Below are 18,202 nucleotides of genomic sequence, written 5' to 3'. Positions count from 1 at the left end.
AAATAGGGTACCATTTAGTGTGATTGGCCACAGCTGCATTCAGGTGTCTCTCTACCCCATTGGACAGAATTTTGGTCTCCCCCCCCCAAAAAAAAGTGGCAATCCCACTTACTCATTGCCTGTTTCTGACATGGCACTGATACATTAGGAATTTTCAGTTGTTTATTTGCTTGCTTATTCTTTCTATAATTATTTTGTACTGAGCACTATACACTCCATTATCTGGAGCCAGCTTCCAGTTTCTTTAGCTCATTTGCTCTCCTCCATTTCCAATAAGCATGTATGAATTGAAACTGATGCTAACATGATTGTATCCTAATATTGTCCTGTAGACTTCCCAGAACTGTTTCACTGCAGGAACTGAAAGCTGTACTGGATAGGTGTTTGGCTGACCCAGAACAGCTCTTTTTACAATTCACTCAGTTTGGACTTTCAACTATGAGCAGGAAATCACAGAGAAGGAAAACACCACATTAAAAATAGTCTTGGTGCAAGCACAAATTGCATTATTTCAAAATTGCTTCTCTCTCTCTCTCTCTCTCTCTCTCTCTCTCTCTCTCTCTCTCTCTCTCTCTCTCTCTCTGTTTGATAACACACATATGAGCAATGGTAACATGGTAGGGAAGACACAAACAACCTGAAGGAATTTGAAAACATGGCAAGTGTATATATCCAAATTGTTTAATTATAAACATTCCCATTGTTCACTGAAATTCTGGATGAACAGAATGCAGGACAGAGCACATATGAAGAATGGAATGGAGTGGTGTGGTATGGATTGGGGGAAAAACCCTTATCTCTACACAAGACACAGAGAAGCATTAACTTCTGTTTTTTGTTGAATTTCTCTTAAGTTCTTTCCTCTCTGTCATAATTCTGGCTGCAATAGAAACATGCTGATGTTCAATTGTTATACCAGAACTATCCTTCTGGGAAATATCGTGGTTGTATGGATGTTGCCTTTTCCCAACTCACAAGTCAGAATGCAATACCTTTTTCCCCCGATTGTGAAGTGCATTCTTCTGTCAACCCAGCAGCTGACCTGCTACAAAATCATTTACATGCTAGTCTCTTGGTAAGTGGCAGAATTATTACCGTCCTTCCCCTACCCAATGATTAGCATGTTCTTATTTGGACTGTAGAAGCCATTTAAAAATAGCAAATACCACTGACAACAACAATTCTCCATTTTAGACACACACACACACACACACACACACACACACACACACACACACACACACACACACACACACACACACACACACACACACACACACTGCACGTAGATCTTTTGCTTTTGACTTAAATACACATCTTTGGCAACTCTGCTCCCCGTCCCTAAAGCATTTAAGTACAAAACTACAAATCTTTCTCTTGAAAAAAATGAATTGAGATCAGGGAGGGAGAAAGGACTCTAACCCCACTACAGTACTGCTATCTCTCTGAATGGCCAGAGGATCCAGAAAGATGAGTCTGGTCCACCTTACAGACATCTCCCTTGTTGACTAATGCAGAGAGATTCAAAAGAACAGCAGGTATCATAAGAGCTAGGAAAAAAAGGAGGATTGCTGGGGGGAAATGTGGAAAGCAGAGAGAAAATGAGTTTTAACAATGAGAATCCATGAGTCTATTGTGCTGCCCAACAATCCAACAGCTATCCTGACAGGAAGCTATTGATGTCAGGGTTTGATATTGTAGGTTTCCATGATGCCATTGCAGTGTTAATGCCACCTTACTCTGCCCAAAAGTACCTGCAGGCTGCAGCACAATACTGATAATGCTGTTATCTCAGGGATGACTGAAGGTTTCATGACTATAACTTCATAGCTGCAGAGCTGAGCACAGCTAATGGTGTCATCACCATAACACTCCAGAGTAATTGGCACAGGAACCTGGTCATTACCCAACCAGCCTGCTGTTGCATTTACATTTCACTGCTGTGACAGAGCAGGCTGGACTGAAAAGGTGTGAGCAAGACAAAAAGGCTTTCAAAAGAGCCAAAGGGAGGGGCAAGGGCTGGACAGATAAATGTGGAGTAACAACCTTCATAGTTTTTAAAGGCAGGGATGAGCACCTGTCTTTTCAAGGGGCATATCAGTTTTTATTTGAGCTCTAGAAACCTGAACTAAATTTTGTTTAAACCTGATGTAATTAAGATTGGTGTCTGAGTGCCCAAGAGTTGGCAGTCTCTGATCAAGCAAATATACAAAGATGTAAAAAAGGAGGGGGGACTTGTGATCCTCCAAATGCTGTTCGAATGGAAGGTTCCCACTACTTTCACATTTAGTGGTGATGGCTCCTAGATCTGATGGGAGTTGTAGTGCAACGTCATCTGGAGGACCACAGACTGTCCATACTTGATCTAATGATTCGTTCTGGTTTCTACTTTCCTTTTCCTTCTGAGATGCTTACATGATTTCTCCATTACATCTATTCCACAAAAGAAAGAGATCTCTTTGGTCATTTGGTTAAATATATGGAGAGGCAGAGGGTTCATTTGAATGTTCTCACCAGTGATCTAGTTACTCCTTGGATATAAGACTTCTGTTCCGGTTGCAAATTGACCATGACCTGGAACTACTTTTCTCAATTACTATTCTCAAAATTCTTCTTGCAAACATAGCTGCTTGTAATGGTGGCCAGAGATTCTGGGAATAAAAGTCCACAAAGTCACTTTTCCAAGATCTGTATTGAAAAAAAGTGAAACTTGGTGCCTGTTCTAAGCTTTCTATTTTCATATGAGGCCTTTATGGAAAAAATTGGGTGCCCTCCCCCTCTCCCATAACAGCCCATTCTGTTTCATCATCATTCTATGCCAGGGAGCTATCTATTCCAGAAGGGACTAACCCATTTAGATAAAAATTGCAGCAACAAAGAGAGTGATATGGAGGATGATTGATTATTATGCTTGCAGATTCCCATTATATAACAGCTAGGCCTTCCATAAAATCCACATGGCTTTGCCAACGCACTTCAGATGTGCCCTGCAGCATCCTTTTCTGTCACAGGCTTGGATGTCTCTCTACCCTGAGCTCTGCCAAGGTATCTCTGTGGATTGCTGAGGGCAATCCTCTTCCATAGGCACCTACTGAGCAAAAGCAGAGCCCAGTGTACTGAACTCACGTGTTAATTTTTTTGATGTATAATGGAGCCATCTCTTGTTTCAAGATGTGTCCTTCTCAATAAATATAAACTCCATTGGGTTCTGGAAATGAAACTGTTCCTCATCATTCCCCACTGTGTCTAAATCCTTCGATGATAGCTGTTTTTCTTAACATAAAGTGGTAACAAATTACCATCCATTTAGGTTCTGGTTTAATGTCCAGTGGCACTGATAAGATGTAACAAGCTCATTTATCCCAAACATGTTCAGAGAGGAACATCTGCAGACTTTCCTCCATGTATTCCATCAAGCTGACTCATACTTCACAAAAGGAATCCCATAAATGAGCAAATGCAAAGGTATTCTTTATTAGCACTACCTTGTTTTCCCAAAAATAAGACGTAACCTGAAAATAAGCCCTAGTATGATTTTTCAGGATGCTCGTAATATAAGCCCTACGCCCCTCCCAAAAAAGCCCCAGTTAAGTGAAACCCTGCCCTCCACCATTGTGCAGCATTGTGCGGCAAACAGAAGATGATGACATGACCGTATTTGAATAAATGTAGATTGTTGTATATGAAAAAAAAAGAAGACATCCCCTGAAAATAAGCTGTAATGCATTTTTTGGAGCAAAAATTAATACAGTATAAGATCCCATCTTATTTTCAGGAAAACATTGTAGTAGCCATGCTTCCTTTAACACAGTGGGGAATCACAGAACTGCAGAACTGGAAAGAACACCAATAGTCATGAAGTCCAACCCTGAGTTATTGTTCAAAAATAGCTGGAGGACTAAAGGTTGCTCAAACTTGTTTTAGCATCTGCATGTGATGCAATATTTTAAAGTCAGAACTAGTAGAAATATCATGCAATGTGGCTTTGCCAAGACAGCCAATAGCAAATACATTGGAAATATCACATTGCTTCATATCTGCCAGTGAGAACTATTTTTTTCCATATTAAAAACCTACATATACTCATTGCAGTTCTTGGTGAATGCTATGGATCCCCTTGGAGTGTCTACACATATAACAGGTTGCATGGATTTTAAGCAGATTTATAAGGCCAGTATTCCTTGATCCTTCCCTGTGTTCAGCTGAGAAGAGGCTAGCAAGTGATACTTAATATCATTAAAAAGGGATTTTCAGGTGTGTTTGAACTGAAGCAAGAGGAAGAAGAAAACTGTAGGCTTGTTGTTCAGTAAGGCAGTTGTCTCCAACCTTGGGCCTCCAGATGTTCTTGGACTTCAGCTCCCAGAAATCCTGGCCAGCAGAGGTGGTGGTGAAGGCTTCTGGGAGTTGTAGTCCAAGAACATCCGGAGGCCCAAGGTTGGGGACCACTGCAGTAAGGAATGTAAATTTTACCAGCAGTGGTATAGTCCTGCCACCCCTCAGGGTTATAAGCAGCAGCACTTCTTCTGAAGCCAGGACCCTGCAAGGTCCCTTTTATGGGATCCGTGAGATCACTTCTCCCCTCCATTCTCTCCCATCAGAGGGTTGCCAGCTTTTCAAACCATTTGTCCTTCAAACCTGGCCTCTTTTTACATCTTACAGGAATGTGGCAGAAACTGGACACTGGGTGGCAGGTTCTCCTATCCCTCCCTATAGATTAATTTTTCCTCCCAAGTAATTGCAGCTAGATCATAATTTGGAGCATATGAACACAGGAAGAAAGAGGGTGTGTGTGTGTGTGTGTGTGTGTGTGTGGGTGGGTGGGTGGGTGTGTGTGGGTGTGTTTTCCAGGGAGGAACCCTGCACTACTGAATTGGTGACTATACTACTGGTTAAGAGGCAAAAAGAAAAGACAGAATTTTGATTCCTCTGATTTCTTCTCAGAAATTGCTGGTGATACTGCTTTAAAGCAGTAGCAACTGGCATCTAAGTATTTGCTTTCATTTTTGTTTGGACTCTAAACTCCAGAATTGTCTGTTCTGGGAATTCCACCTGCCAAACAACTAAATTGTGCTCACCCAGAGAAGGCTCGCTTGGGAGGCCTCATGGTTCAGGATAGGCCAAGCCTGGGCCTAATTTGTTGTAGGAAAAGGATAACTATAAAAGTGACTTACACTAACCATGCAGAAAGAATGTTATCTGTTATTAAGTTGCAATAGATATATAAGTTAATTATGACTTATTTATTATATAAATTAATAACCCTGAACAGTTTCATGTTGATGGTTTGATTTTCTTATATCAAGCCTTCAAAATGGAAGGAGAGGCTGCAGCACTTGCAAAATACATCCAAGATATTCCTGTATCTAAGATATACCAGATAATTGTTTTAAAGAATTAGTTTGTAATTTCCCCAAACTCCATATGCTTTGGATTTCAGTTTTCATGAGTGGGGCTTCAGAGTTGTTGTTCTTTAGTCATTAAGTCATGTACAACTCTTCGTGACCCCATGGACTAGAGCACGCCAGGCCATCCTCTCTTCCTCTGCCTCCCGGAATTGGGTCAAATTCATCTTGGTTGCTTCAATGACATTGTCCAACGATCTCATCCTCTGTCATCCCCTTCTCCTCTTGTCTTGACAGTTTCCCAACATCAAGGTCTTTTCCAAGGAGTCTTCTCTTCTCATGAGATGGCCAAAGTACTGTAGCCTCAGCTTCAGGATCTGTCCTTTCAGTGAGCACTCAGGGTTAATTTCCTTTAAAATGGATAGGTTTGTTCTCCTTGCCGTCCAAGGGACTCTCAAGAGTCTCCTCCAGCACCACAATTCAAAACCATCAATTCTTCGGCAGTCAGCCTTCTTTATGGTCCAGCTCTCACTTCCATACATCGCTACAGGAAAAACCATAGTTTGACTATGCGGACCTTTGTCAGCAAGGTGATGTCTCTGCTTTTTAAGATGCTGTCAAGGTTTGTCATCACTTTTCTCCCAAGAAGCAGGCATCTTTAATTTCATGGCTGCTGTGACCATCTGATCATGGAGCCCAAGAAAGTAAAATCTTTCATTGCGTCCATATCTTCCCTTTCTATTTGCCAGAAGGTGATGGGACCAGTGGCCACGATCTTAGTTTTTTTGATGTTAAGCTTCAGACCATTTCACCCTCTTTAACCCTCATTAAGAGGTTCTTTAATTCCTCCTCACTTTCTGCCATCAGAGAAGTATCATCTGCATATCTGAGGTTGTTAATATTTCTTCCGGCAATCTTAATTCTGGCTTGTGATTTATCCAGTGCTGCCTTTCGCATGATGTATTCTGCATATAAAGTAACTAAGCAGGGAGACAATATACAGTCTTGTCATACTCCTTTCCCAATGTTGAACCAATCAGTTGTTCCATATCCAGTTCTAACTGTTGCTTCCTGTCCTACATATAGATTTCTCAGGAAATAGATGAGGTGGTCAGGCACTCCCATTTTTTTAAGAACTTGCAATAGTTTGCTGTGGTTCACAGAGTCAAAGGCTTTTGCGTGGTCAATGAAGCAGAAGTAGATTTTTTCTGGAACTCTCTGGCTTTCTCCACAATCCAGCGCATGTTGGCAATTTGGCTTCTGGTTCCTCTGCCCCTTTGAAATCCAGCTTGTACTTCTGGGAGTTCTCGGTCCACATACTGCTGAAGCCTACCTTGTAGAATTTTGAACATAATCTTGGTAGCATGTGAAATGAATGCAATTGTACGGTAGTTGGAGCATTCTTTGGCACTGCCCTTTTTTGGGATTGGGATGTAGACTGATCTTTTCCAATCCTCTGGCCACTTCTGAGTTTTCCAAACTTGCTGGCATATTGAATGTAGCACCTTATCAGTGTCATATTTTAAGATTTTAAATAGTTTGACTGGAATGCCGTCACCTCCGCTGGCCTTATTGTTGACTTCACTCTCCAGGATGTCTGGCTCAATGTCAGCAACCACAGTATCTGGGCTGTCGTAGAATTAGTACTTCCTAATCCTTGCACCAACAAACATAGCACACGGCACCTTCCCAGTCTAATGAAAAATTGTGGAAGAAATTGTTGCCTTGCTTTCCAGACCTGGTGTGGTATTGCTAATGCACATGTGTCATGAAAATGTTCACACAACCTCTGGCAATTGTTTCCCATATAACTTTTTCCCCCTTTCTCAAAGCTGATTTGTATCATCACTACAGATGTTAGTGGATGGTCATAACAATTATAAATTACACTTCTCAAGACCATACATTTTCTCTTCACTTTCTTCCTATTTTCCCTCTGGAGTTTTTCCTCATTGTCCCCGAGCCAGCCCTCTACAATAATGTCTCATGCTAATCAATAAATGTTTTATTGAGAGTGACAGGCTACCGCTAAATGTACCACAGCACTAAGAGACTGAGATAATGCTAAATGCTCAAATATGTAGTTAGCCTGGTGCCTTCTCCCTGTTTTACTACCTTTCCTTGGCTCAGATTTCTTCCTTCCACCCAGAAGAGGTACACTTGATGACTGAAGCATCCTCAAGGGAAGCAACTGGGCGACAGGGAAATGACAACAGTTACCTTTTGACCCAGCAATAGAAAACCTCCAGTCCATTAGACTAACAGCTGTGTGAATGAATGCATACTCATATTTGAGTAAAAGCCAACATCTATAAAGTAAATGTGAGTATTCATTTCTTCTGATTAAAAATAAAATCAATCATTAGGGGTTTTATTGCAGTAAATGGACTCTAAAGCATTCACATTTAGGGAAGTTCTGATTACCTTTAAGTATGTTCAGGGGAACATGAAAAGGAAGCAAATGCTTAGTTAGGCTGTGTATTATGATTTTATTTTTCTGAGAGGGTTAAGCACCAGATTTGGAAAAGTCACAAATTCCTAAACAAATCAGTCTCATCGGTACTAGATCTAGATTGAAGCAGAAAGGGCAGACTTGGTTCTGGGATGAAGCAAAGTATATTTACAAATCAGCATCTATACAGAGCCCAAATCAGACTGAATGGGGCACAAATCAATTCACTGTCTCTGTTTTTTGAAAAATAAATTTTAAAAAAGTCTGGAATCTGGCAGGTTTACTCCTCTCCTTGGGGTCAACCACATCAACAGATTTGTGTACTTCAGTGCAAAAGCAAAACAAAACAAAAGTTATAGCCACTTTGGTTTTCTCTTGCAAGTCACTGGGAGGCTTACAAATTGAATCACCTGCGGCTCTGAAATTGGATCAGGTGGGTCACAGATCACTCCAGATAAAATCTAGATACAGCACAATGCACTGGTCTCCAGATTCGATCAGAGGACCCAAACATAGTTCTAATTCCTATCTACCTTGGGGTTCATCCAAGCATGCTGATACACTCTTCATTTTCTATAGGCCTCATTCTGGATCTAACTATTGGCACCTGTCCATATTTTTGGGAACAAGCTTCCAATAGCTGTATTCACATTGACTCTTAACAGACGCCCAGAGTTCCATGGATTCATGTGACTTATTGAGAGGGCAAGATAAAAGATTTGGTGTTGTATTCCAGGAAAATACAGTCTTCAGGTTACTGCATGCAAATCTGTTACAAGCACACAGTACAATCTAAAGTTTTACTATTGTTCAACCCTGGCAAAAGATCTTTGATTCCTAAGAGAAATAAAGTGATTTTAATTTATTGGATCATTTTGCTGCCATTATAAATCATTTATTACTGTGGCCATTTTACAAATCTTTCTGAAAAGAAAACCTCATAAAAGATAAATAAGACAAAATACTTAGCCCTATTAAGAACCTGCAGCTGATGCACTCGAAATCTTTCATACTGTCTCTCAGCTTTCTCTTATGCAAAAAAAGCACATTGATTTAAAACTGCAAGTACTTAAAACCACAGTTGTGCCATCTTATACGGTCTACAAAGTCAGCTGAAAAAGAATTGAGTAATTGTGTGTGTGAAATAGGATGCCGAAGTCCAAGTTATAATATGAATGTGCAAATATGTGACAGTATTCTATGAGCCTGAATTCTTACTATTTTGAGCTTGCAGTCCATATATTATCTAATAAATAATAGCCAGAGATGCCACTCTGAACAGGAAGCATTCAAACAGAAGTGTGCCTTTTCTTTAAAAAAACAGTTTCCGTGTAAGCCATGGAATTCACATTCAGCAAGTCCGAAATGCTGTGCTAGTTAAAAACAAACAAACATACAGTAATTAAAACTGCAGGCAAACCGGTAATGAAGCCAAAATATGTTCAATGTTCATTGCCGTCCCACCCCGGAATAAGGAGGTGAGATGCAGGCTAGGGCCACACTTTGTTGAAACATATCATAACATGAAAGGCAGGGGCCTGCAGTAGTGCGGAATCAGGTTTGGTGCCCAAGGTCTCACAAGGCCCCTCACAAGGCCCCTTCTACGGGCGAGTCCCATGCCCCATTGTCACTCTGTCTTCCAGACAACATGACCATGGCCAGCGTAATTGCAAGGCCTCCCCTGGGCCTGAAAGCCGCCTCTCTTTGGTGGCCCTCAGCTCGGGGAGGGCCCCAGCAGGTCTTTCCTCCTGGCACTGTAACCTCACGATCCTCAGTGCCTAGATGTCAGACATGCTAACCCCTACATTGAACTCCTGGGCACTCACCCATTCAATTTCCTTCCACACTACCTGTCATGTGACCTAAAACATTAACATACAACATAGCAAAGGTAAATTACCAGGAAATTCAAAACCAGTGTGGGATAGGCGAAAAATCCCTGTGGCCAATAGGCCAATCTAGGCAGCAGGTCAAAAATTCCTATCCAGCCCCCAATAGGACGACCAGTCAGACTCACGCTGGATGAAGGGAGGGAGGGAGGGACGAAAGCCTCAGAAAGAGGCTGAACACATGAGGAAGCGTCCTTTTATGGATGCTCCCCCACATCCCCTGAGTGAGCGAGCGCTTCTCATGTCTCGTGCTGTTTCCAGAGGAGGAAGGCAAAGGAGGTCCACAATGGTGATGCGCGCCAGCAGACCCGACATTTTTGAAAAAGGACTTGTAAAGTTAGAAATAGTTTACTTCCTAAAAGACTGATTCAGTACTTAATATGTGCTCATTTCTTTTCTCAAATCTGGTTTAGGGGGAGTAAATGCAGGGACCCCTCCTCAAATGGTTCCAGGAGTGGAATATTTGGGAAGACCCCACCCAATCACTTCATGAAACACCCCCCACACACTATTCTTTTCTTTTCCTTACCTACTCCTTCCTGCCCCAGAGGTGGCAGCAACACAATCATTTCCTTGGTTTTAAAGTATTTTCAAACATTTTTTGTTATTAGAAAAGGTACTTTCAATTGCAGGAAATGGGAAACCACTGTTACACAGCAGCAGCAGCAGAACTTGCCAGAACTGAAGCACCATCTTGAACATCTGTGTTTTCCAGACCCATCGGCCTCTCCTGCCTGCCCTGCACCTTTGACGTTAGAAGGTTCCATCCCTGGCCTCAGAGTTTTGGCCCTGTCCTTTCAGGAAATGATGCTGCTGGCCTGGCAACTCTACTCCCACCCTAAGCTGACTTTCTTTTTTTTTCCCATTGGAGGAGAAGATAGTGGCACCAAGCAACAGAGGGCAGGTGTGGTGGAAAGAAAATCAAGGATAAGAGCCTCCTTGTTCTGGACGGTGTGCAAGCCTGGCCTAAAACATTTTCCTGAGATGAAGGACAAATAGGGCCTCCTCCTCCTCCTCATGCCAGCTGGACTGACATTGAGTGTTACCTCCAAACTGACCATGGGAGAGTGTCCTCAACTTTACCTGAGGTGCTAGACTAGTTTGGGCCCCCCACGATAGACAGTGCTACATCGATAACCCTGTCCTCTGAGAGAGGAAAATGTGAGGGATAGTTGATTGCAGTCACTCTGCTTACTGGAATTCAAGCAGGAACACCCCAGTCCACTTTCTTTATGCCATGCAAGCAGTCAGACTTTGCTCCACAATTACTGTTAAAGGAAAGCTAAATCTCTTCAAAGTGAGGACAATCCTTCTTGCATGAGCAACCACTGTATCCCCTGTAGAGACAACCGATAAGAAGAACCCATTCCAAAATCTTTGTGGACATTACTTGACAATATAGTGGGCAGTTACAATGTGATGTGATTCTGGTATACAAAGCCAGATGCCGGTGTTAAGAAAAGGAACTTCACAAATCAAAAACAGAAATAAACAACCCATTTTCTCTGGCACTGAGCTGATCTTAGCCAGAGAACTGTGACTAGTCCCAGCTCTCACAATGAAAAAAACCAAAGAGTATACAGAAGGGACCACCCATGATTGCTTGTGTTCACTCTCTAGAAAAGAAAATAAAGTGAAAAGGGTCTGTTCTCGAATTAAGACTTGTTACAAAAAAGGTAAAGAATTGTTTCTTCATCACGACAATCAATGTAAGTTTCAAGATGGTAGTGCCAAACATTAAGTGTTTTAATGAGTGTATTGAGATTTTCAAAATCTCATTGTTTTTATTGTATACTTGTGTTTTTAAGGGCTGACAGACAAGGGATGAATACAGAAAAGAAAGAACTGAAGGTGACAAGAGAATAGGTTCTTGTGCCTTTACTAATTATGTAGAAGATGATTTTGGCAGACTCTCCTCAGGACAAGATGACTCTTAAAACAAAGAGGCTAGAAATTTCTTGAGTGTTTGTTCAAGCATTTTTAAAGTGCATATTTTTAAAAGTTAAACTGAACTCCTTTGCATATCTAGTCTGGTATTATAGTGCCACTGATTTCAATACAACATTTCCCTTATAAGCATTTATAGGGAGTGGGCAAATTTTCCATCCCGAAAGTTCTCCATGATCTCCTGGACAAATCTAATCTAATCTAATCTAATCTAATCTAATCTAATCTAATCTAATCTAGTCTAGTCTAGTCTAGTCTAGTCTAGTCTAGTCTAGTCTTAGAACTGCAGAGCTGAAAGGGACCCTATGACTCATTGAGTCCTCCCAATGAAGCTGGGTATGACTGAATGTCTACTTTAAAAAATTAAAAATGAAATAAGTTTTTCATGGTCAGGTCAAGATATCACACATGTAGAGACGTTTCCTAGAGAACAACCTCCAATTATTATACTTTTTTTATTGATAGGGAGAAGAGGTTCAGGTATTGAAAGAGCAAATGGAATGTCTTGCACATTGTGGTTTCACTTAAAGGTGATTTCAAAACTTAGGTAAATTGTTGGAAGCCAACAAGAAATAAATTTACAGTAGGAATGACCTTACACTATGTATTCTCAAATTATTAGGATCCTCTCTGTCATTTTCCCTTGCAATCTTAGCACTTTTGTGTCCTCAATTTGTTTGTGACTTATGGTGACATGATGAATTACTGATTTCTGAAAGGTCCTACTATGATCCTGCTCATATCTTGCAAACTAAAGGTTGAGTCTTCCTTTATTTAGCCACAGCTTTTTATTGTTTTAGTGACTTTTAGAATTGTTTGCAAACTTTTCCCCCTTTTTCTTGCAACACATTTAAGAAAATATAAAATGTTAGATCACCTTGGTTAGTCTGGGAAACAGAGAGCTGTTGGTAACAAAGAAGAGCCTTGTCTTGATCTCCTATGGGATGCCTTTACATTTAATGGGTATTTTGGTATTCCTACCTTGCAGGGTCATCATAAAGGTAAAAAGCATTCAATGTATTCGCGAAGGCTTTCACGGCCAGGATCTAATGGTTGTTGTGGGTTTTTCGGGCTTTTTGGCCATGTTCTGACAATATTCATGCTCACCACAAAAATACAACAAATGTTATGATCAGCAAAGGACAGAAGGGACCCCCTCACCACTGCAGGAGTATACCGGATACCTTGCAGTTATGGACAGGCATATATTGGAACCACAAAACGAAGCATCCATACCAGAATCAAAGAACATGAGAGACACTGCAGACTAAAGCAACCGGAAAAATCGGCAGTAGCTGAACATGCACTAAAACAAGCTGGACATGAAATTCTATTTCAAAATACTGAAATACTGGACAACACCAGCTATCATTACGTTAGACTGCACAGGGAAGCCACTGAAATCCACAAATATCAGCAGAACTTCAACAAAAAAGAAGAACGTTTGAAACTCAACAAAACTTGGCTCCCATCACTGAAAAATACAGTGTGCAAAAGGTCAACGAACTTTACCCAGCCACAAGGACCAGTGATCACTACACACAAAAGACCAGCTAATGACACCCATCAATCACAGTGACAGATACTCTCTCCTCCTTCTCACAACGATACACCCACAACAAAAACACACTGATCACCATAATCACCCATCTCCTGAAAAGGACCAAAGTTGATCTCACAGCCATAAATACTCAACTCCCAAACAAACTGCACCAGAGCACAGAGAGCTACTCCTGTCCTCTGAAGATGCCGGCCACAGAGACTGGTGAAACGTTAGGAAGAACAACGTTCAGAACACAGCCAAAGAGCCCGAAAAACCCACACCAATCAAAAATCTTTCAACCTTGTGGGGTTTTGGTAATTCCCTGAAGTCCTTAGCAGTTGGAGTGACTCAAGGTGCTGGGAGGGGTACCAGACAGAAAGGTTTTCCCCAGTCATCAGCAAATCTGGGCCCCTGGAACTTACCCACACAAGGAGAGTCTGGGCAGTGAGGCTTCTCTGACCTGACCATAATCTTGACAATCTCTTGTTTCATTTTGGATTGTCTCATCCTATATTTTTCAAAGTACAAACTATTCAGACATCCTTTACCATTTTTCTGTGCAGTACAACAACTACTGTTATTGTCTATGAAAAATCATATGCCAGTGCCACCTTATACTACTTCTCAGGCCCAATATCTGGTTTTCAATAATTTATCCATCCTCATTCCATTTGAATTATCAATTCTCATCCCGTGATACGAATGTTATTTCCTGAAAAGAATGGGTTAATCTGAGCCTGTCCATTCTACCCTGCTTGGAATCTAGGCTGGTAAAAAAGTCTGTCCTCTTGCCATGATTGCTCTCATTGTTGCTAACAATTGATTGGAAGGAACTTGAAGTGCCCTGATCTCCTGTCTTTTTAAGCAACCTAGATTGGGCAAAAATGGTCTGTTCAAACAGAAGATTGACCGCTGTAAAGCAAGGCAAATAGGAATCACTTTAGTCATATATAATCTGATAGTCCTTTTCAATATGATCTGATAGAAGACTAAGAATTTATTAAAAGCTAACAAGGTAACAAAAGGTTAATGGACAGCTAATAACCTCATGGCAACAATGTGCAAAATGGGGAGAACTGGTTAACAGCAGCTCCTACTATATACGTGGAGAATATTTAGAGCAAATTTTAAAAAGCCATCTTTCTTTGGGAAGAAGGGAGACTTTTTTTTACTGAGAAAATATATTCTGAGATCTCCTGCATCTATGACAGGTGGACAGCAGTCCACTTTCTCATCTTCTCTCCTACAAGTGTGTTCCAAATACATGGGGGAAAATTGTGAAAAATATTCTTGCATTTTAATAGAAATAGAATTGTTCTCAACATTAGTGCCTGCCTTCTTCCTTCTAATTAGAATTTGTGTTTTAAAAATTAGGTATAATGTTTTCTGACTTCAGAGAAATAACTACCAAGCTACCAAGTGGACACTGACAAGCCAGCTGTTAGACAAGTCATTCTTCTTGTGCACTTCTTCAAGGTTACTATTCCTTGGATATATAAAATGACATTTTATTAATACAGTTATCTCTGCATGTTCTTGCCAAAAAAATTATTCCCAGTCAATGCATTATTGGCAGGTGCGGAGGTAGAGAAGCGACAGAAAAGAACATTTTGTACTGTCTAGTGCAATTCCAGTTAAATTAAATAAGCCTATTTTTATAAACCCATATGCGCATTTAACAGAGGCACACATATTATAAATACATACATATTCGCTATCACTGAATTAAGGCCAAGGAGAATATATAGATGTATTTCCACTTCATAGGACACAAATCATGAAAGGCATAATTATACATAATTACTGAATTAATTCAGTGCTGTTATTCTATTCCCACCCACCCCAGAAAAAGATCCCTACATTACAGAGACTGCTTAAAGAATGGGCCTGGTGGCTGCAACTGTTATGCCTAGCAGACATGCACTTCGGCTTCCACATGTTTGGCATACATGTGCAGTGCCCACAGGGGCAAATGGTTGGGGACAGGGCTGACCTTCAGTGACAGAGGTAGGGCTAATCCATAGTAGAAGCTTATGGCTCTAATATCATGGGGACAGCAAATCCTCTCTGGGTTTTAGTCTGAATTTTATATACATGTTTTATCTCCTATAAAATGTACACTCCCAAAATAGGTTTGACATACTGGACTGCTGCTGCAAAGTTCCAGCTAAAACTTGGAACAAATTCTCACACACACACACACACACACACACACACACACACACACACACACACACACACACACACACACACACACACACACACACACACACACACACACACACACACACACACACACACACACACACACACACACACACACACACACACACACACACACTTTAAAGTTACCTCAGGTATTGCTGTGATGATCAGGGCCGGAGGACTTACTGAAAAAGAAGTGATGTGAAGAAATCATACAGCCTGCACTGTCCACATGTCCCCTTTGGATAATGTGTCAGGGGATTATCATAAATATTAATAAAGGTAACATGAGAATCATTTACTACAGTGATATCTAGAAAAACACCAACACACTTTTGTGCACAACCTTCCGACATTAAGAGATCAGACTGGGTGTGATTTCTTCACATCATTTCTTTTTCAGTAGGCCCTCCAGCCCTGATCATCACAGTAATACCTGATGAGGTAAACTAGAATCAAAACATCTATGGCTTTCCGTGAGTGGTGCTCCTAGTCTAGCCTTCACAGTATTTCACAGCAGCAAAAAACAAGGCTGATGAGAAGTCACACTTTTTCTGTAGCCAGAATCGTTCTTTCATTCCTAAGGACTACTAATTAAAATAGAAGAAACCACAGGCTCTTCCAGAACATTCTAGTAATGGTATTGGGTGGTAGGAAATGAGATTGAAGCAGCTGTGAGCTTCTGCAATCTTCAGATCTTTGACAATACTTCACACTGTGCTTCCTGCTGGGATAGTGGTACCTTTGACCTCCCCACAGTTGGCGTTCCTTCACCCTTCCTTATACGGTAGCTCTTGTAAGGTGGAAACTACACATGTCAACATCTGCCTCATAACAACATCTGAATTGTGCAGAGCCCTGAGCTCCTTGTTTTCTTTCTCAGTGAGGGAGACATGACCTTCATTATAATGATACAGTTGACATTTTCCCTATGACACTTATTGTAACATCATAGCTTCCTGTCAGCATCCGAGGGCTTATCAGGCAGCTTGTTCAAGCAATCTGGATTTTGTGATGAAACTGTCCAGGAGGCAGGAAGACAAGGCAAAGGAGCAGTATGTGTGCAGTCAGGTGGGTGCTTCTATCAGTTTAAAGAGATTGGGAAAGAAACATTTGAATTTTAACGACTTTTGTCTTTCTCCCTGGGCAGCTATCATTCTGCCTATGGCTGCCAAGTACTCTTTAGAATAAGAAACAAAAACAACAGCATCTGATAATGGTCTAGACCCAAAGACTTTGAAATTACTCTGATCTGAATTATTGTATTGACCCAAAAGCTTGTAATTGTCATACCCAAGTTGTCTGAAGTTAGCATGCAAGGACTGCTCACAAATGTTCTTGTCCTCAGTGAAAGATAATAATCTTGATGCACCCACAGACAAAGAAGGAAAAACTGTCAGTGACTGAGAGTGAAGATACCAAAGTTCTGTTCTGTCAGCAGCAGAACTGCAAAACAAAACAAAATAGTTCTTTTTGTAAAATATAAAATTTTGTGATTTTCACAAAAGCTCACATTCTCAAACAAGTTCCAAAGTACAGAAATGCATTCTAGACAAAGGGGGATATGAACCCATCACAATTTTCAGGGTTGAAAGTGGAAACATCCCAGCTTGTCAGAGTGACTTTTATTACTATTGCTGAAAAGATCAGATTCCTGAGCAGATCTAGTAAAAAGAAACAAGATATATGGTTAAAAGCTGAGAAAGAATTCAGTATAATTAGAGTTTACCTATCAGTAGTAGCTAGCCAATTTTTATATCACTCTTATTAAGTATTATATATAGAGGATGAAATCCTGCTACACAAATCTGCATATTGAATGTGAAACTGCAGCATTAGGGGAAATTGTGGCAGGGCAAAAGAGCTATTCGCAAAGCACCTTTGCATGCGTATCACGCAACAGAAGCCACATGGTTGAACGCAGAATTAAATTGTGCAATCCAGGTTGTTTGAATGGAAACCCCAGCACATTTCTACCATGGTAATTTTACATCACTCCAAAACATAGAGGATTTCAGCCATTGTTTCAATTACAGTTTCCAGACCTTTGGATTATTCCATGGTGTCAGCACAGGCCACAAAGAAGCATTTGGCTCACAAGGATTATGTTAAAATGAAAACAAAACAGTGGCCCAGAATAACAATTTAATAAGCATTTAATAAGCAGGGGTCTATATACTGTTCCCTTGTCTCCACTGAGAAATCACTCTGGACATTCTAAGAGTTGGGGAAGAGCACTTTTCTATCCCAAGAGGAAGTTAAAAATTAGAAGCCTTTCCAGCTTCCCTTCAACATAGGGAATTAATAATTGGATGGGTGCCTTCAATGGACCCAGGGGCCAATTTTCTGTCCCCAGCAACCCATGGGGGCTGTGTAGGCTGCTAAAAATGGTGAACTGTTCCCTCCCAAAAAAGAAAAGAAACCGGGAGTTGTCAGAAGTCCACGTCAGTAAAACACCTTTAGGGAGATCAGGGCCCACAAGCTGCACTTCTTTTTCTCCTAACATAAGAAAAGAGAGGCCCTAAAAATGTTTTTAAAATTTTTAAACATTGGTTGTTGTGGGGTTTTCGGGCTCTTTGGCCGTGTTCTGAATGTTGTTGTTGTTGTTGTTGTTGTTGTTGTTGTTGTTGTTGTTGTTGTTGTTGTTGTTGTTGTTGTTGTTGTTGTTGTTGTTGTTTGTTTGTTTGTTTGTTTGTTTGTTTGTTTGTTTGTTTGTTTATTTGTTTATTTGTTTATTTATTTATTTATTTATTTATTTATTTATTTATTTATTTATTTATTTATTTATTTATTTATTTATTTATTTATTTAATTTATACCCCGC

General features: G+C 40.6%; 1 long non-coding RNA gene across 1 annotated transcript in view; it reads right to left on the bottom strand.

Annotated features, from left to right (window-relative positions):
* Positions 1-18,202, bottom strand: part of LOC144588030 (uncharacterized) — a 335,763-nt gene that overhangs the window by 15,595 nt on the left and 301,966 nt on the right. The window contains exon 2 of the long non-coding RNA XR_013543336.1: positions 1-18,202. This exon is cut by the window's left edge and continues 15,595 nt beyond it. This is a non-coding gene — a long non-coding RNA (uncharacterized LOC144588030).

Source organism: Pogona vitticeps, chromosome 3 (genome assembly GCF_051106095.1).
Source record: "Pogona vitticeps strain Pit_001003342236 chromosome 3, PviZW2.1, whole genome shotgun sequence".
Lineage (NCBI taxonomy): Eukaryota > Metazoa > Chordata > Lepidosauria > Squamata > Agamidae > Pogona > Pogona vitticeps.
Note: the sequence above shows the minus strand (reverse complement) of the source record. Positions and strands in the feature narration are given on the sequence as shown.